The sequence below is a fragment of the Mus caroli genome, unplaced genomic scaffold (genome assembly GCF_978045245.1).
Source record: "Mus caroli unplaced genomic scaffold, Mus_caroli_1 scaffold_13, whole genome shotgun sequence".
NCBI lineage: Eukaryota > Metazoa > Chordata > Mammalia > Rodentia > Muridae > Mus > Mus caroli.
Window position 1 is genome coordinate 71,183,715 of NW_028227268.1, and position 19,237 is coordinate 71,202,951.

The 19,237-nt window shown below is 46.3% G+C and overlaps 1 pseudogene; it reads right to left on the reverse strand.

Annotated features, from left to right (window-relative positions):
- Positions 1 to 18,978: 18,978 nt before the first annotated feature.
- On the reverse strand, positions 18,979 to 19,112 carry LOC147001528 (U2 spliceosomal RNA; annotated as a pseudogene).
- Positions 19,113 to 19,237: the final 125 nt, after the last annotated feature.

The window sequence follows — 19,237 nt, forward strand, 5'->3', positions numbered from 1 at the left end:
CACCCCTTTTCATGGCCAAATAATATTTCTATTCTATTGTGTAGATATACCACATTTTATTTTTCTATTCATCGGTTCATGGACATTTGGAATTCTTATACTTTTTGGACATTGTCAGTACTGTTGCTGTGAACACCCATGGGTGAATTGTTGGGTGGACATATTTTCACTTCCCTTTAACATGTGCCTGGGAGAACTGCAGGATCATACAGGAACTCAGGGTTAACTGTTTGTGGTTAACCTCTGTTAATTGCTTTCCAGTGCAGCGAGAGCACATTCCATTTCTGCAGCTGTGAGGGAGGGTTCTAATTTCTCCACATAACTGCCAACACTTGTTGCTGTCTGGCCTGTTGAGTGCAGCGTCATTGTGGATGGAGTCATAGCTCATTTCCCTGATGATTAATGATATTTTGTGTGCTCACTATCATGGGTGCAGGGAGTTGAATCCAGACCTCCCATATTGCTAGCCGAGAAGTCTACCACCAGCCTATATCCCCACACCTCATTAGCTATTTTTTCTTTTCTTTTCTTTTCTTTTCTTTTCTTTTCTTTTCTTTTCTTTTCTTTCTTTCTTTCTTTCTTTCTTTCTTTTTTTCTCAAGACAAGGTTTCTCTGTGTAGCCCTGGCTGTCCTGGAACTCACTCTGTAGACCAGGCTGGCCTCAAACTCAGAAATCGACCTGCTTCTGCCTCCTAAGGGCTGGGATTAAAGGCATGCACCACCACTGCCCGGCATCTCATTAGTTATTTTTACATCTTCTTTGGAGAAATATCAGCATCTCTTTAGCCCAAGCTGGCCTCAAACTTGAGGCCATCATCCTACCATAGCCTACCACATGCTGGGAATATGAATACAAGCAACCAGCTTAGTCTTTCATACGACTCTCTTACACAGATATACTTTGTAAGCATTTTCTGGTTGTCTTATATCTTCATTTTTAATTTCAAATTATTTTACTTTAAGTGTGAGTATTTTGCCTGCATGTTTGTGCACCATGTGTGTTCCAGGTACCCTCAGAGGCCAAAAGAAGGTGTCAGATCCTCTGAAACTGGAGTTATGGATGTTTGTGAGCTGTCTTGTGAGTGCTGGGACTTGAAATTAGGTCCTCTCTGGAAGAGCCTCTGGTGTTCTTAACCACTGGGCCATCCCTCCAGCTCCTGATGCCCTTCTTATTGTTTTGTTTTGGTTCAGTGTGTGTGTGTATGTGTGTGTGTATACCATGTGTATTTGTATGTATATGGGTACACACACATGTGCAAATTGATATGGAACAAAAATTCCAATGCTTTAAAAGTTCAAAGTCTCTTAACTGTGGGCTCCTATAAATAAAACAACAGATTTCATCCCTCTTATTCTAAAAAGGAAACACCAGAGCAATCACATCAAAACCATTATGGTTGATTTTGATTGTCACCTTGATTGGATCTGGAAACAGCTAAGAGATTCCCCTCTGGGTGGATCTGAGAAGGTACTTCCAGGAAGGACTAACTGAAAGAGAGACACTCCTAAAAGTGGGGACCTTCAGTTGGTGGTACCCCAAATATACAGGACTCTGAGAGGAAAGCAGCATTGCCATTGCTTGCCTACGTTTGCTCTTTGCTGGTGAAAGCATCTACACTGTTGCTGCTGCTGCTGCTGCTGTCCTTTGCTAACATCAGGACCCATCTTCTCTATCCTTCCAAATGGACTGAGTTCTCTGCAGGAATCCAAGGCCTTCGGTACCAAATTGAGACCACTGAGGCCTCCAGCCTTGTGTTCTGTGCAGCCAACACGGGCAGGGAAGACTTGGGGAGTGGACTCCATCTCTGTGGCTATGGGGAGCCCTCATCCCTCCTGGGTAAAGTCTTTCCATGCACAGCCTGTCCCCACGTCCCTGGAAATAAGCCCTCACCTATGCTGGGTAAAGAAGCACATAAAACACCTTGATCCCCTAGAGTGAACTTTGAGAGAATCAGGTCTCAGTTTGTCACTGAGACCTGTCTTACTTGCTTTTTTATTGTGAGGATAAAAATAACAGGACCAGGTCAACTTTTAGAAGGGTTTATTGGGGACAAAGAGTCTCAGTGGGTGAGTCTGTGACCATCATGGGGGTGGGGGGAGGATCGTGACCACAGGAGGGCAGGCACCCTGCTGGAGCCGTAGCTTGGAGCTCACATCCAATCCAAAAGTTGCAGATAGAGAGAAAGGCAGGGGCCAGATAACTGGGAATAGCTATAATAGGCTTTTGAAATCTCAAAGTACCCTCACCCCACCCTGTGACACACCTCCTCTAACAAGGCCACACCTCCTAACCTTCCCCAAACAGTTCTGCAAATGAGGATCAAGTATTCAAACATATGAACCTATGTGCCCCCCCCCTCATTTAATCCCCCTGGGACCTGAGGAGGAGGGGTGCACCTTGGTCTCTGCTCCCCCAGGGAAGGGTTGAAGCGACACCTGACCATGCCTTTGACTTAGACTATCAGTTCTGTTTCTCTAGAGAACTCTGATCCAACATTGCAAGAAGCTGACTGGGGATCCTTTCTGGAGTCTCTTACTTCATTGATCTGTGTGTTTAAGCCTTGTGCCCAGGACTGTATGGGCCTGGGTTTTTTTTTGTTGTTGTTGTTTTGTTTTGTTTTGTTTTTTGGTTTTGGTTTTTGTTTTGTTTCGTTTGTTTTTGCATTTTCATACAAATGCTAGGACCATTTTAAAATCAGTTTTTGCAAATAAATCAAATTGGAACTTGATACGATTGCAATGAACCCATGAATCGACTTAGAAAGCACTGTGATCTCAACATTAAATCCTGTTTGTAAATTTATATACTTTACTTATGTATGTGTGTGTGTGTGCACATGTGTATGCAGGCACCCACAGAGACCCGGAGGGTACAGCATCCCCTGGAGCTGGATGCATTGTAAGAGGCACAAACGTGGATGCTGAGACCCAAACTCAGGTCCTCTGCCAGAACAGCAAGTGTTCACAACATCTGAGCTATCTCTGCAGCCCTCTTAAATTATTTTTTAACCAGAGTCCCACTATGTAGCCTTCTCTGGCCTGGACTCACAGAGATCCACTTGCCTCTGACTCCTGAATGTTGGGATCAAAGAAAAGTGTGTACCACCTTACCCAGCTAAGTATTTCTTGTTCTTTAAAAGCATCATACAGTCACACAGTATAGTGGGTACTGGTTGTATCCACCCACCACTACCTCTTCTGGCTCCCACTCATCTCCTTCCCAGCTCTGTGTCCTTTCCCTTTTATTGCTATTATTAACCTGATGAATCCAGTTAGTGCTGCCTATACATACATGGGTATATGGCCATCCACGGGGGCATCACACACAAGCTACTCTCAACCATGTCCCCACCAGAGGGGGACTCTTCCTTCTTTGGCAGCCATCAACTGTGGATAGTTCTTCCAGTACAGATGGGGCCTCTCTTTTGCTCCCCCACCCTGGGACTGGGACTGGCTTGATCTTGGTCAGATAATCTCAGCTGCTGTGCCCTGACACATGCCACATGTGCCAGAAGTCAGCTTCTCACGGCTCTCCAAAACCATCACACCATGATTGCACCGGTGAACACAGCTTGCCAGCCGCTCAGCATTGTAGCATGCAGGGTCCAGCACTGGGTTAATGCAAAGGCTCAAAAATGGTTAAAGAATAAGTAACATAGAGAGCTCAGCTGCATTGGGTCATGGGTATCAAACGCCACCATCCAAGGTTCAGAAACTTCAGGAAGGAGCACAAGGCCCGGCGGGTGGGGAGGAGAGGAAGGAAACAAAGGTGTAGTTAACATGGAAATTTTATATAATTGTGCTACAAAAAATAATCACTAAAACGGGCCTCATAAGAGGTCCAGTGTGCTAGTTTGCTTTTAATGTTTGATTTACAATCTAAATGGGATATCATTCATCCAATATACAGGGGATGGGAGTCAGGGTTTGATCTGAAAGGAATGGGGTCAATGATTCAAAGACATAGTACATATAAATTTCTCAAATAATTAATAATGATATTCGATTTTTTAAAACAGGGGTGAGGAGGGATGGAGAGATAGCTCCGTGACTAACAGCATCCCCAGAACCACATAAAGCAACACCTGGGATGCCCAGCACCGAGAAACAGAGGCAGGAGGTTACGTTCAATGTCATCCTTGCATGTTCAGCAAGTTCAGGGACAACCTGGGATACAAGAGACCTTAGATCAACTAATTAACTAGTTGCTAACATGAAATTTATAAAACAAAGCGTACACTAAAAGGTTAGTATTACCTTGGTATCAAAGCCAGACCCAAAAACAAAAAACAAAACAAAACAAAAAAACACAACAGAGAAGAAACCAAAGACCAATGTCTCATAGAAAAATCAATATGAATGTTATCAACAAGGGCCCTTGAAATGGTTCAGTGGGTAAAGGGGCTTGCTGCCAAACCTCTCATTCTGAGTTCAATTCCTGATAACCACATGGAAGGAGAGAACCAGTCCTGCAAGTTGAACTGTGACCTCCACCTGTGCACCGTGACGAACAGACACCCACCCCACCCCCACAGTAAATAAATTAAGGTAAAATATTTTTTAAATCCTCTACAAAAGTCAAGAAACCAAATCAGTTTTGTTAGATGCTTTTCTCTTACAAGGATTATATGTCATGAACACCACTCTGTGATTTAGAGCTGTGTAAGTATGATTTGAAAAATATTTTAAGGGATTTTTCAAATTATGATATGCACCTCCTATTTCCTCATGGGGAATTAAATAATCGCTGAGGCCTCTGTGCATAATTCAGGATCACGTGGTGATTTCCCGATGGCTATGGGGTCTTACATTGAACATAATGTTTTACTGTTCAGCTAACTCACCTAAATTTATTATTATTATATATTATGCTTGAATGACTATTCTTCCAATTGTTTCTTAGAAGTGACTCATTATTTCCCAAGAATCATTTCCTTAAGATTGATTCCTAGAAGTGAGTGATTAGGTCAAAGGGGAGACGTCAACATTGGCAAGATTCACCGGCAAGGGCTCCTGAGTGGCTCAGAGATAAAAGCATGAGGGCCTCCAGCACCCATGCTCACTCTTCTGAGTGCCCCACCACTGTGCCTGTAGCCTCAGAGCTGGGGTTGGGGTGTCAGGGTGGAGCAATGACAGTGAGTTTGCTGGGGTTTGCTGTCTGCCAGCCTAAGTGAAAAAGAGAGAGCTCGGGGCTCGGTGAGAGACTCTCTCCCAAGGGAATAAGGTGTAAGATGACAGAGGATGTGCAGCATCCTGCTCTGGTCTCAGCACACAGGCATCCCCCACCCTCAGACCCCACATGCAGACATTCAAAAACAGCACACGCACATGCACGCTCTCACACATGCACATACACACGCACATGTACACACACACACAGCTTCTTCAAGTACACTTCCAATTTTCTCCTACAGCATCAGCAACACTGTGAATATGATGTTGAGAGAAAATCCTTGTTGGGACACACCTAGTCAAGAAAATAGAGATTTTGAGCCTGACCATGGTGGCACATGCCTTTAGTTCCAACATTGAAAGTAAAATCTCCAACAATACACATGTACTTGGCATTGCTTAAAAGTCACAAACCAGGGCTGGAGAGATGGCTCAGCGGGTAAGAGCACTGACTGCTCTTCTGAAGATCCTGAGTTCAAATCCCAGCAACTACATGGTGGCTCACAACCATCTGTAATGAGATCTAATGCCCTCTTCTAGAGTGTCTGAAGACAGCTACAGTGTACTTACATATAATAAATAAATAAATCTTTAAAAAAAAAGTCACAAACCAAAGATGCAGTTCAGGGAGTTTTGCTCAAATAAACTAGAAAAATGAAATAATAAACATGAAACAATTGGTTTTGTTGATGCTGCTGCTGCTGCTGCTGCTGTTGCCTTTGCTGTTGTTGTTTTGAGACAGTCTCACATAGCTCACATAGCTCATGCTGGCCTTGAACCTGCTAAACAGTCAAGAATGACTTTGAACTTCCATCCTCCTGCCATCATGGGGAGAGGGCTGGTATTGGGGTTTGCACCACTGCACCCAGTTTATACAGTGCTGGGGACCAAAGCCCAGACTTTGTGCATTCGAGGAAGGCACTGCAGTGACTGAGCTCCAGTTTCAGCCTTTGTATTTTGGAGACAGGGTCTGTTGTGGCCTAGGCTACTCTCAAACTTGATGCATGGCCAAGCATGACTTTGAACTCCTAATCTTTCTGCACCCACCTCCCAAGTTCTGTGAATATAGACATGAGCCACCAAGCCTGGCTGTTCAAGAGGAAAAAAAAAGCCAAACATAGTAGATAGATAGATAGATAGATAGATAGATAGATAGATAGATAGATAGATATAGATAGATAGATATGAGTTTTGTTCATCAATTTTAAAAAATAGGGCTGAAAACGGAACCTATATTCTTGGGCATGTTAACGACAGTGGCTCTCACACTGCATGTGGTGGTTCATGCCGATAATCCCAGCATGGGAGACCAAAGCAAGGCTAGTCAGAGCTCCATCCTGAGTTCCAGGCCAGCCTGGGCTACAGAGTGAAACTTTCCTTTAAGAAAACAAAACAAAAACTACTGTATCAAAAAAAATCAAACCCCAGCAAGACTTTAAATTAATAACACTCTGATGAAGCTATTAATTAAAAATAAATAGCTAGGCAGGCAGTAATGGCGCATGTTTTTTTTTTTTTTAAGATTTATTTATTGATTATATGTAAGTACACTGTAGCTGTCTTCAGACACTCCAGAAGAGGGAGTCAGATCTCGTTACGGATGGTTGTGAGCCACCATGTGGTTGCTGGGATTTGAACTCCGGACGTTTGGAAGAGCAGTCAGGTGCTCTTACCCACTGAGCCATCTCACCAGCCCCCTGGCGCATGTTTTTAATCACAGCATGTGGGAGGCAGAGGTAGGCAGATCTCTGAGTTCAAGGTCAGCCTGGTCTACAGAGCTAGATCTAGGTTAGTCAGAGCTACAAAGAAAAATCCTGTCTCAAAGAAGAAGAGGAGGAGAAGGAGGGGGAAGAAGAAAAGGAGGAAGAAGAGGAGGAAGAGGAGGAGAAGGAGAAGGAGAAGGAGAAGAAAAAGAAGAGTAAGAAGAAAGGGTCATTGCTAGAGTTCCCATGCACGTTTTAAAGATACCAACAGTGAGGCTGGGGACATGACTCTGTAGATGAAGTACCTGCCAATAAGCACTGAGCTTGGATTGTGTGAGTGCCACACAATCGCTGGGCCAGCAAGCACTGGGTTTAATGAGAGAACTTGTCTCAAAAGATAAGGTGTAAAATGAAAGAAAGATACCCAGTGTTCCTCCAGGCAGTGGTGGTGAACGCCTGTAATCTCAGGACTTGGGAGACAGAGGCAGGTAGATTTCTGAGTTTGAGGTCAGCCCAGTCTACAGAGTGAGTTCCAGGACAGCCAGGACTGCACAAGGAAACCCTGTCTCCAAAAACCAAAAAGAAGAAGAAGAAGAAGAAGAAGAAGAAGAAGAAGAAGAAGAAGAAGAAGAAGAAGAAGAAGAAGAAGAAGAAGAAGAAGAAGAAGAAGAAGATACTCAGTGTTGACCTCTGGCCTCCACATGCATGCACCCAACATGCACTCTCATAGATGCTGCTGCACACACATGCAAACATACACATACGCATACCACACAGACAAGGTAAGTAAAACAAAGCCCAGAGCCAAGATACCAAGAGGATGTTATGGGTAGCTTAATGTCAACAGCTATGAAAGGCATAGATAAAATGGAAAATTCCTAGAAATAATGAATTATCAAATGACTCACGAAGATGTGGAAAACCACAATATCCTATAAATCCTGTAGATTCCAACAGCAATGATGAATCTGTAGTGGGGTATGGTGGTGCACACATGTAATCCCAGCTTCTGAGAACATGGGAGAACTTCAGGAGATGGAAGACTCAAGGCCAGAGCCTGCAAGATGTCTTGCCTCCAAGCCTGGATTTGATCACTGGGACCCACAAGGTGGGAAGAGTACCGTCTCTCCCACACATTGTCTTCTGCCTTCCAGAGGCATGTTCTGGCATGTGCACTGTGCCAGACAAGTGTGCAAGGCACTAAATAAGTAGATTTGTATTTTAAATTCAAAGCCAGTCTTAGCTATATAGCAAGTTTGGGACTAGCCTGAACTACATGAGAATCCGTCAAAAAAAGAAAGAAAAGAAAAAAAGGAAAGAAAGAAAATAAGGAAAAGGTAGGAGGGAAGGACAGGGAGGAGAGAGGAGAGTAAGAGGACGAAAGAGAGAGGCAAGAGAGGAACGCGCTGCTGATAGATGTAAGTTGGTAGGGTGCTTTGCCTAGCATGTATGGGGCCCTGGGTTCACCCCTCATCACTGCATAAAGCAAGTGGGGTGGTAAAGTGGAAACTTAAGGGTTCTTTGGAAAGTCAGTTGTGTTTGATGGGGTTTTGCTGGGGCAAACACATGAAGGAACATTTCTCTGAAGCAGACAAAAGTAAAAGGACGATCTGCTAAAGCGAGCAAATGAAAGGACGTGATGAAGAGTTCTTCTCTAACAACATGCATGTATGGGTCTGACTTACACTGCGTAGTTGAGCTGCATTTGTCAGGACTCCATAGAGAGAAACACATCAAAAAACTTCTGGTGGTGTGCTGTGGCTTCTTGCTGCTTCTGTGGATTTGGGCCAATTGGCAGAGTGATGTCAGCCAAGACAGACTCACAGGCTGAGGCAAGACCCGAGGAGGACAGTTTATGTTTGGAGGGAGTGTAAAAAGGACTCCAAGGATGGTGACAGAGGCAAGCTAGGCTTGCTTATAGAGCAAGCTGTGCAATGCTTGTTGGTCTTGCATCTTCGCTGAGAGAGGCACAGCTGAGAACTTTTCCTGGAGTTCCTGGTGATCCAAATCCTCCCTGTTGACTTGTGCTGTTTGGGCTGAGGCCTGATTGATGGTTCCTGCTAGGTCGTGCCACTGCTGCTACTATCCAGACACTATTGAACTGACCTGCTGGGTTATCCATGAAGTGTTGGTGAACTGCTGGGATATCTATGAAGTGTTTGTGACCTGCTGGTGTATCCGTGAAGTGTTGGTGACTGGATCGGGCTGCTGCTGCTGACCTGCGAGCTAAACTGCTGATTTCCTGACAATACAGATGGAATTTGTTCTAAAGAACCATTTCTAAACAGGTTCACTTCTCTCCCCCGTATCCTTTCTTTTGTACTACCTCTGGTGGGTGGAGGGTTCGAAGGGAGGTTAAAGCATTTTAAAACTAGCATTAAAGTAGGCTTTGAAAAAAATAAGTTACAAGGTGGCACTTGTCTGCATCCCAGCCAAGGGATGGATGAAGGCAGGAGTATCAGAAGCTCAAGGCTGCCGGGCATGGTGGCGCACGCCTTTAATCCCAGCACTCGGTGAGTTCGAGGCCAGCCTGGTCTACAAAGTGAGTTCCAGGACAGCCAGAGAAACCCTGTCTCGAAAAAACAAAACAAAGCAACAAAAAAAAGTAGTTCAAAGCCATTATTGGGTGCAAAGCAAGTTAAAATAAAAAGCCTTCCCAGGAAGAAGTCTACAAATTCAGATAGGTTTACCTTTTGGGTTATGTTGAGTATTCAAGGGGAAAATATCCCAGGATTAAACTTTTTCTGTGAGTTTAGCCATTTCCATCTGAGGAACAGACTGCATCCTTAACTCACCTCATAGAGTTAGCATTGGCCCTGACTCCAGTCTGAAAATCAATAAGGGAGACTTAAAGGCCATTTTTGTTTATGAACACAGCTATAAAATCCCCAAACAAGTTTAATGAACAGAATTTGCCAGACATGAAGGGATACTCGGAGGACTGACCACCAAGTCATATTTGCGTTAGAAATGTAAAGTTTGGTTAATGTTCAAAAAGCAGCCTGTGTAAATTGATCAGGACAGACTACAGAAAGAGAAAACCTGGCTGGTTATCTCAATGGAGACAGAGAAAGTACCAGCCACAATCCAGCACTGATTGGATTAAACGGGTGAGTAATTTTAAAAAGTATTTTGCCAAACCAGAAATGGAAAGAAACGTCCTTAATCTTATAAAGACTGTCTTTAGGGGATGGAGAGATGGCTCAGCAGGAGAGAAAGAAACACATACATACACACACAGAGAGAGAGAGAGAGAGAGATCATTAATTCCAGACTGCGGAACTTAAATTTTTAAAGTATATTTTTGTTTTGTTTGAGACAGAGTCTCTCTCTGTCTTGAAACTCACTATGTAGATCAGACCAGCTTTGAACTCTCGGAGATCCACCTATCTCAGTCTCTTAAATGCTGAGATTAAAGGCTTGTGTCATTGTGCCCAGGCCTTTCCCCCACTTTTTATGTCTATGTCTGTGCCCGAGTGTACCATGTGCATGCCTAGTACCCAGGGAGCTCAGAGGAGGGCATCCGGTCCCCTGGATAATTCCTGAAATTTTTACTTTTACTTACTCTCGAGGCAGGGGGCGGGTGGGTAGGTGGGTGCATGCACCATGCCCTGACTGTGGAGGTCAGAGGACAACTCACTGGATTTGGTTGCCTCCTGCCATGTGTGTCCTGGGGATTAAACCCAGGTCACCAGGTTTGATGCAGGTGTCTGAGCCTCTGCACTAGCCCAGGTTTTAATATTGACAAAATCCAAGCTATCAATTGTTATAGTTTGTGTTCTTAGAATTTTCTTTAAGAAGATTGATAGTTTCGATTCATAAATGGAGACTGGTGACTGGTACGGAGCTCGTGTGGTGGAAGAGAGCGGATGGATTGTGCTTCAAGCTGAGAAACTAGCCCCGGCATCGTTTGTTGGCAGTCCATCCCTGATTTAGCGGTTTAGCACTTTCTGCTCAGAGTCAACGGGCTGCATGTGAGCGACTCTAGGACGGCGCCACATTTCTGTAAATTTTTATTTATATGTGTGAGTGTTTTGCCAGCTGCGGGTATGTGCACCATGTGCATGCAGGGTGCTCACAGAAGCCAGAAGAGGGCACCAGGTCCCCTGGAGCTGGAGTTGCAAGCTAGCATTGTGAGCCACTGGGTATGAATGCTGGGAATTCAATATTGGTCCTCTGAAAGAGCAAGTGCTCTGGATGCTGGGACATCTCTCCCGCTTCTTGTTTTGATTTTGAGTAGACTCTCATATAATCCAGGCTGACCTCAAACTTGCTAGGCTGTTAAGGATGTCCTTGAATTCCTGATGTTCCTGCCTCTACCTCCTGAGTACTGGGATTACAGCTGTGCACCACGCCCTATTTTATTTACTGATGAGAATCCAACCCAAGGCTTATGTGTGCAGGTCAAGGGTTCTACCAGCTGAGCTGCATCTCCAGCTGAACACTAGCTTTTAAATCCACCTGCACCAGGTTTTGAAAACCTAGATTTATTTTGTCCTAATCATTTAACCCACTGTGTCCCTCAGACCCAAACTGCACTCTTTAATCCCTATATTTTTGATGGCAAACTTTTACTGCATGTAGATAAACAAACATGGTACTGTTGTGTACAAGTCTACTTCTGGATATTTCTCTCTCACTGTGGTATTTGTGCTCTAGTATTAGTATCAGCTCTGTGAAGCATTGAATGGTAGGACTCTGGGTTCATTCCATCTCCCCAAATAAATAAATTCTCTACCTGGAGAAGCCAGAGCCACATCTGCTGTTAGCAAGATCTATTTCAGATCCCACACCACCTTCAACCGGCATGAAGAACTCTCTTCTCTCTGCCCGGTGCCAGTCCCGTACCTCTGTTCCTCTAGCTTTGTCCTGGTTCTATGAATACTTACCTGTCCTCTATCAGCCCAGGGACTCCCTGTCCTTCTCAGACTGCATTTCCCATCGCCCCTTTTCTCGTGGCTCTCTGAATCTCAGGTGAACCCCACTCCCATATTCTCAGCCCTATTTCTGATGGTCACCATCATTTTCTGCTCTGACAGGAAACGGCTCTCTGGAATAATCCATGTGCCACTCAGATCTAGGCATGGGAAAGTTCATTTACGAGTCACACACACACACACACACACACACACAGGGAGGTGCCAGTATGTTGTGAAATTTGTGCCTTTGTCTTTTTTTTTTAATTTGAAAATAGTCTCTATAAAATCCAAGCTTGCCCGAGAGCCTCCTGCCTCAGCATCCCCAGAGCTGCAATGACAGCAGATGCCACCAAGTCCAGCTCGCTGTGTTTTCTTACATTACTTCCTGTTTATCCTCCTTCTTAGAGACCAGTGACAGGCCAGGGAGAAGGATCAGCTGATAAAAGCATTTGCTAACGCTGACACCATTGCATACACTAGCAAGATTTTGCTGAAAGGACCCTGATATAGCTGTCTCTTGTGAGACTATGCCGGGGCCTAGCAAACACAGAAGTGGATGCTCACAGTCAGCTAGTGGATGGATCACAGGGCTCCCAATGGAGGAGTTGGAGAAAGTACCCAAGGAGCTAAAGGGACCTGCAACCCTATAGGTGGAACAACATTATGAACTAACCAGTACCCCGGAGCTCTTGACTCTAGCTGCATATGTATCAAAAGATGGCCTAGTCGGCCATCACTGGAAAGAGAGGCCCATTGGACACACAAACTTTATATGCCCCAGTACAGGGGAATGCCAGGGCCAAAAAAAAAAAAAAAGGGAATGGGTGGGTAGGGAAATGGGGGAGAGGGGGGAGGGTATGGAGGACTTTTGGGATAGCATTGGAAATGTAATTGAGGAAAATACGTAATAAAATATATTTAAAAAAAAAAGCATTTGCTGATATGACAACACAAGTTTAGTTCCGGAGGTCATGTGAAAAGCCCGATGATGTTGGGGCGCACACGGCCCATCTGTATCCCAGCATTCCACGGTGAGATGAGAGGGGGAAACCGGAAACTCCTCAGACTCTAACCAAGCCCACCAGCTTCATGTTAGCAATGGGAACAAGGCAGACCGTGCCTCAAATGCAAGGTGGGAGGTGAGAAAAGCATCTTCAGAAAATTGTCCTGGGACCTCCCTACCTACACATGAGCACCTGCACTCATACACAGACACAATTAATTTAAAAAAAAAATAGTGATGGCAGGGGCTATAAAACAGCTCATTGGTAAAATGGTAAAGAGGTTTGATCCCCCTGCCTCTGACTGCTGAGTGCTAGGATGAAAGACATGTACCCCCATACCTTTAATTTTTGACTCCAGCATTCAAGTACACAAACAGCTCGATCCCTGCCACCCCACCCCCACCCCCCACCCTTGGTCTCCTCTTCACTCTTTACAACAGCTCAGCCTCCCTTCCTATAGCCAGGCTCCCAAGGAGTGATTATGTGTGTGTCATTGTGAGCCTTCCACCTCTCAACTTCAGACACTGCCCTGCCATTCTCTGCCGCCTACCCTCCTCTGGTTCCCCAACTCAACACTTTACCCTGAAATCCACTGATTTGGGCAAACATCTGTGACTCTCATCTGCCCAATGTCCCACTCCGATCCTGTCCCAGCCTGGAGGCTGTGTCCTAACATTACTTATCTATCGATCCTGCTATAGTGCTGCCATCTGGCAAAGGCGCAGCCCTCTATGCCCACACGGGTCCCACAGGCGACCAGAACTGAAGGCAAACCTTCACTCACTGACCAGCCTCCACTCACTATTTTGTGGAGCTAGAGGAGTCCAAACCTCGGCATGCTCGCTCCTCCATGCCCTTGAGCTGCAGGCTCAGCCCCCAGTCCCACTCCAAGGACCACGACTGCCCGGCCGGCCCGCTGTGCTCCATCCCTCAAGTCTATTCACACCCGCTCTCCTAGACGACTGCTTCACACCTCCTCCTCCACCTCACTCTCAGCTGACAACCTCTTCCGATTTTGCTAAGAAAATAGAAGCCCTTGGCACAGACGTTGTGCTGGCTCTGCGGCTCCCCACCCACCGGCATCTGTGCCCATCCGCTCTGCCTTTCCTCCCACTGAGGCGGCACCCACCCTTGTCCCCCAGCACGGAGGCCTGTTTCTTGTTTCCTTCTTTCTTCTCTCTCTCTCTCTTTCTTTCTTTCTTTCTTTCTTTCTTTCTTTCTTTCTTTCTTTCTTTCTTTCTTTCTTTCTTCCTTTCTTCTGCTGTGTTCAGGCACGATCTTACGCAGCTCAGGCTAGCCTCGAAACTGCTATGAAGCCAAGGTTAACCATGAACTCCTGAGTTTCCTCCTTACCTCTACCTTCTGGGATTGCAGGCATGTGCCACTCCATCCGGCTGTGCACCAGATGCCAACCCCACCTGCCTCTCCAGGGCTCCATGCCAACCAGCGCTCACCCTCTCCTAACCATGCTTCCCTGTCTCTGTGATCATTTCTGTCAGCACCCAGAAAGCCTCTGATTTTCCTTTCTGAAGGGAAAAGTTCCTCGTGACCTTATGCTCTCAAATACCTTCCTTCTTTCTTCTCCCCTCTGTGACAAGACTTCTGGAAGGAGGAGATCCATTGGGCCTCCTTCAAGCCCTTCTCCCTTCCTGTATCATACTTATTCCCATAGACCCCCATCCCCACCCCTCACTAGTCCAAATATGCCATCAAAGGGATCTCTCTCCATATCCTTAGGTTCCACAGTCAGTCACTGGACTTCACCCTCCTTCTGTCTCTTTAGCATACTAGAGTTCATCTTGGGTCAGCAAGGTGGCTCACTGGGTAAAGGGGCTTGTGGCCAAGCCTGGTGACCTCAGTTCAATCCCTGGAACCCGTGTGGTGGGTGGAGAGACGGGGCTCCACAAGCTGTTCTCTGACCTCCATATGCATACACCCACCTACTCACACGCAGACACACACAAACAAGTAAATAAATAGGTTTTAAAAAGAAAAAATTTCACCTTCAACTCTGGCGTGGATGGGAGACTAACCCAAGATCTTGAGTTAGACCTGCCCCAATAGTGAGTTCCATGCCTGCTTGTACTACAGAATGAGATTCTGTATCAAAAATAAAGATAAAGGAGGAGGGGCCCATCTCCCACCTCAACTAGTGCCCCGCCCTTGCCCCACCCCTCCTGCCCACCCCTGTTCCTCTCCAAGGCAAAGTCTTGGAGACCTTGTCTCTACCTACTGTGCCCACCGTGATCACCTCCTCCAGCATCCTGGCTTTAAGCATCATTTGGCAGAGAGTAACTTCCAAATATATATCCTAGGCCAAACCCTTCTCTGAATTCCGCTCCTATTGTCTCCTCAGGCTGACTCACAGCCCCTAACAATCAGGCTCCGCTTGCCAATTCTCCCAGTCCGTAGCTGGCCCACTTTCCTACAGACCTTCCGGTTCTGACTCTCAGGCTCTCTGTTCTGCATCCGGAGTGCAGCAGTGGCTCACCCAACATGGCCACCAGTGGACCCTCTCCACCCTGGGCTAGCCCATTAAGTAGCGCTCAGTGTGACATGTTCCAGGATTAGGGGGCTGCAGTGGCTGCCCCTCCCACCCCACAGACCTCACAGGTGTTTGGTTATTGACACTTGAATGCCCACCTCGCCTCTGTCTTCCCCCCCTTGATGTGGGGTTGTAATGACATTCCAAAAGAGTGCCACTGAAGACATTGCTATCCATCTGTGGCTTCCATAGCACGCTGAAATGAACTTTCCTCTGGGTTTTATTGTTTTTAGAACCCATACAAGTCCTGGTGGGGACCTCTGTAAAAGGTGTCTTGGCTCCTGACCTGCCTGGCTTTCATTTGTTTATTTGACTTGTTTGCTTGTTTTATGTTTTTAATTTTTAATAAATTTACTTATTTAAAGTATTTATTTTTGAGTCAGGGCTTCATTACTTAGCTCTGGTTGGCCTAGAACTCTTTGTATAGACCAGGCTGTCCTACAACTCATAGAAATCCACCTGCCTTTGACACCTGAGTGCTGGAATTAAAGGCATGTGCCAACATAAGCAGTATTTTTTTTTTCTTGAAACAAGGACTTGAGTATCCCAGGCTAGACCTGGATTTCATATATAGCCAAGGATAACCCTGACTTCCTGATCTTCCTGCCTCTACCTCCCAAGTGTTGAGACTACAGGCATGTGCCGCTACCCCCATTTTATGTAGTGTTGGGGATGAACTCAGAGCTTGTGTGCACACTACACAAACATTCTGCTATCTGAAGCACATCCCCAGATCCACATCCTGGCTTTCAAGGTGGGTTAGGGCTCCCTGGCCCAGGAGTCAGGAATGGGCGGGGTCTGTCCCTTAAGACCACTCCTGAGTGGGCTTCTCAGCAGCCAGTGGTAACACAGGGTGGCTCCCCCTCCCACCACTACTCACAGCTACAATTTACAGACCAAGAATTAAAGCCTGGAACACTCACCACCCTGCGGTCTCCCAGAGGGGGAGGGTGGAGCCTGCAGCAGGCTCTGCTGCCCTTGGAAGCCAGGCACATTAGCAGTTGCTACCCAGGGTGAAGAAGCATTCTCCGGGTCATGCTAATCTGCTGTTTCCTCTTCTTCAGAGTGTCTGGCTGAGGCTAAATTGAATTATTTATCTAGTCCCGTGTGCCGTGTCACTTACCCAGACAGACAGTTTATTCATGACTCTACACTATCAATTTCAACATGCAATTTGCAATGAAATTTGACTGATCAGCAATACCGTAATTAGTTGCAAATGTCTGTGCTTGTATTTGTTTGGTGTAGGGGCTATTTCATTAAAGTGACAGAGGCCAATAAACTCACTTGTCTTTGCCCTGGGACATAGGATGAGTAGCAGTTGTGTCATAGGGCAGGGCCAGACCCTGCCTGGCTGCCTGGCTGCCAGGCTGCCAGGCTGTAGGAGAAATTCAAAGGACTCCGAACTGTGGTACCCGAGCTGTGGTTTTGCCTCGTGGGTTTTTATAGTTCTCTGTTTTTCTTTTGTGTATGTGAGGATTTGTTTACGCTTTGCTCTACTTTTTTATTTCTTTATTGTGTGTACAGTGTGCTCATGCGAGGGTCACGGCACACGTAGAGATCAGAGGACGACTTGAAGAAGTAGCTTCTTGCCTCCCACCATGTGCGTCCCGAGGATTGAACTCTGGTCATCACGCTTGAGCATCTTTACCTTAACCCACTGAGCCATCTTGCTGGCCCTATTTAGTTGCTTTTTGATATAAGGCTCCTGTAGCCCAGGCCGGCCTCAGACTTCCTATGTAGTTGAGGCTGACTTGAGTCCTCTGACCGCAGCCTCCCCAGGGCCAGAATTACAGGTGTGCACCATCACACCCTGCGTTCAGTTTTTGTCCTAAACTTCTGGTTGGGATCACCCAGGGTTGAATAGATGATACCATGTGTAATCCACAAGGGGAACTGGAGCCACCCTACATGGCCTCTTCTGCTCCCAGATCTGCTTGCACGCCTCCGGTGGCAGGAGCTCCCAGCCTGAGGTACCTCTGCTTGCGAGAACATCCTTTTCCTCGTTGAGATTCACAGTTGTAGCGACCCCCCCACCCCCTGTTCTTGTCTCAACTGAGAAAGTATGGTATCGCATAGGCTTGAAGCCAGGCTCTAAGCCTCAGCTCGACAAAAGGGAGACTACTGAGCCATCCTTCCTTAGGATTGTAACCGTCAGCAATCCTAGCATCATGTAACCTGACCCAGGGCCTTGAAAATGCTAAGCAAGTGCTCTGCCACTGACCTATACTCTGAGTCCTGAAAAATGGCTCCTATTTAAGCAGACTGTCATTGAGTCATGCATGAAAATAATAAGACAATCAGGGTCTCAGAGGTTCTCTGGGCAAAGCTGACCATGGCCCCAGGCCACATTCCAGATCAGGCTCTGTCAGGGACTTGATGGTACCATTCACCAGACACTGCAAGCTTTGCCCTCACCTGGGGTGCAACCCTCTCCACTGTACTGGGTATATCTCCTGCCCCACCCCCACAGTGTTCCACAGCGCCTTCCATGGCGAGCTTTCAGTGGCTTCACTGGTCTGTCAGCTCATGTGCCAGCCCGTGAGTTTGGCTGGCTGATGAGTGGACAGGACATAGGACTTCTGGTCTTACAGGACTCCGGTCTCTATTCTGAACAGCCAAAAGGAAAACGAAGAACCAAAGTAAACGTCAACACTAACGTGCTCTGAAAGGTATCAGGCTCTACTCACCTGCCGGCAATGATGCACACCCACTCAGCAAGACTGTCTGCAGCGCCAGAGCGGAGCAAGCTGTGGTCCCTGTCCTCACAGACAGCACAGTACATTCAGGGGCCAATAACCTTAGCCCAGACAGTTGACCCTAAGGGAACCAGGTGCCCAGACTGAACAGTAATAATAAGAAATCAGGTCTTAGAGGGGTGAGCTGAGAGAGGGCAGGGGCTGCCGAGGAAACCCCATACTTCCTTGGAGTTGAATAACACCTCACAAGTTTATTGCACCAAAGCTGTGTATCAGCACATGGATATCTTTGTTGTTGTTTGGTTTTTTTGAGGGTTTCTCTGTGTAGCCCTGGCTGTCCTGGAACTCACTCTGTAGACTAGGCTAGCCTCGAACTCAGAAATCCGCCTGCCTCTGCCTCCCAAGTGCTGGAATTAAAGGTGTGCGCCACCACTGCCCAGCAGTACACAGATTCCGATCAAAAGACTTGGTCCACATTCACCTGTCCCCTGTTGATAATTTCGTTTCCTTGCATAGTTTCCATTCCCCCTCTTCTGGTAACAGTATTCCAATTTACTTTTTTTGTTTTGTTTTGTTTTTTGAGACAGGGTTTCTCTGTGAAGTCCTGGCTGTCCTGGAACTCACTCTGTAGACCATGCTAGCCTCGAACTCAGAAATCCACCTGCCTCTGCTTCCCAAGTGCTGAGACTAAAGGTGTGTGCCACCACTGCCTGGCAAAGGACATTTAAATCTTGAGGTGACTAAGATGCAACAACAGTCTATGCCTCAGAAAATAGTAGCAGGTGTCAGTCACTGCAGACCAAGAGAGCAACGACAGAAACAGATAGGCTATCAAGAAGCCTGGTGGGCAGGAAAGAGTGCAAGTGGAGCAAGAGCCACAGACAAGAGAGAAGGCTGCTTCTGAAGTCTACTTTTCAGACCGCTCTTATTCCCTGGAGGGGGTGCACCGTTCCTGGAGGTACTGCAATACCAGGTCAATGCGTGGAGTGGACAGAGCACGCTCCAATTTACATATATATATATATATATATATATATATATATATATATATATATATATATATAAGCTGGGCGTGGTGGCACATGCCTTTAATCCCAGCACTCGGGAGGCAGAGGCAGGTGGATTTCTGAGTTCGAGGCCAGCCTGGTCTACAAAGTGAGTTCCGAGACAGCCAAGGCTACACATAATTGTGTGT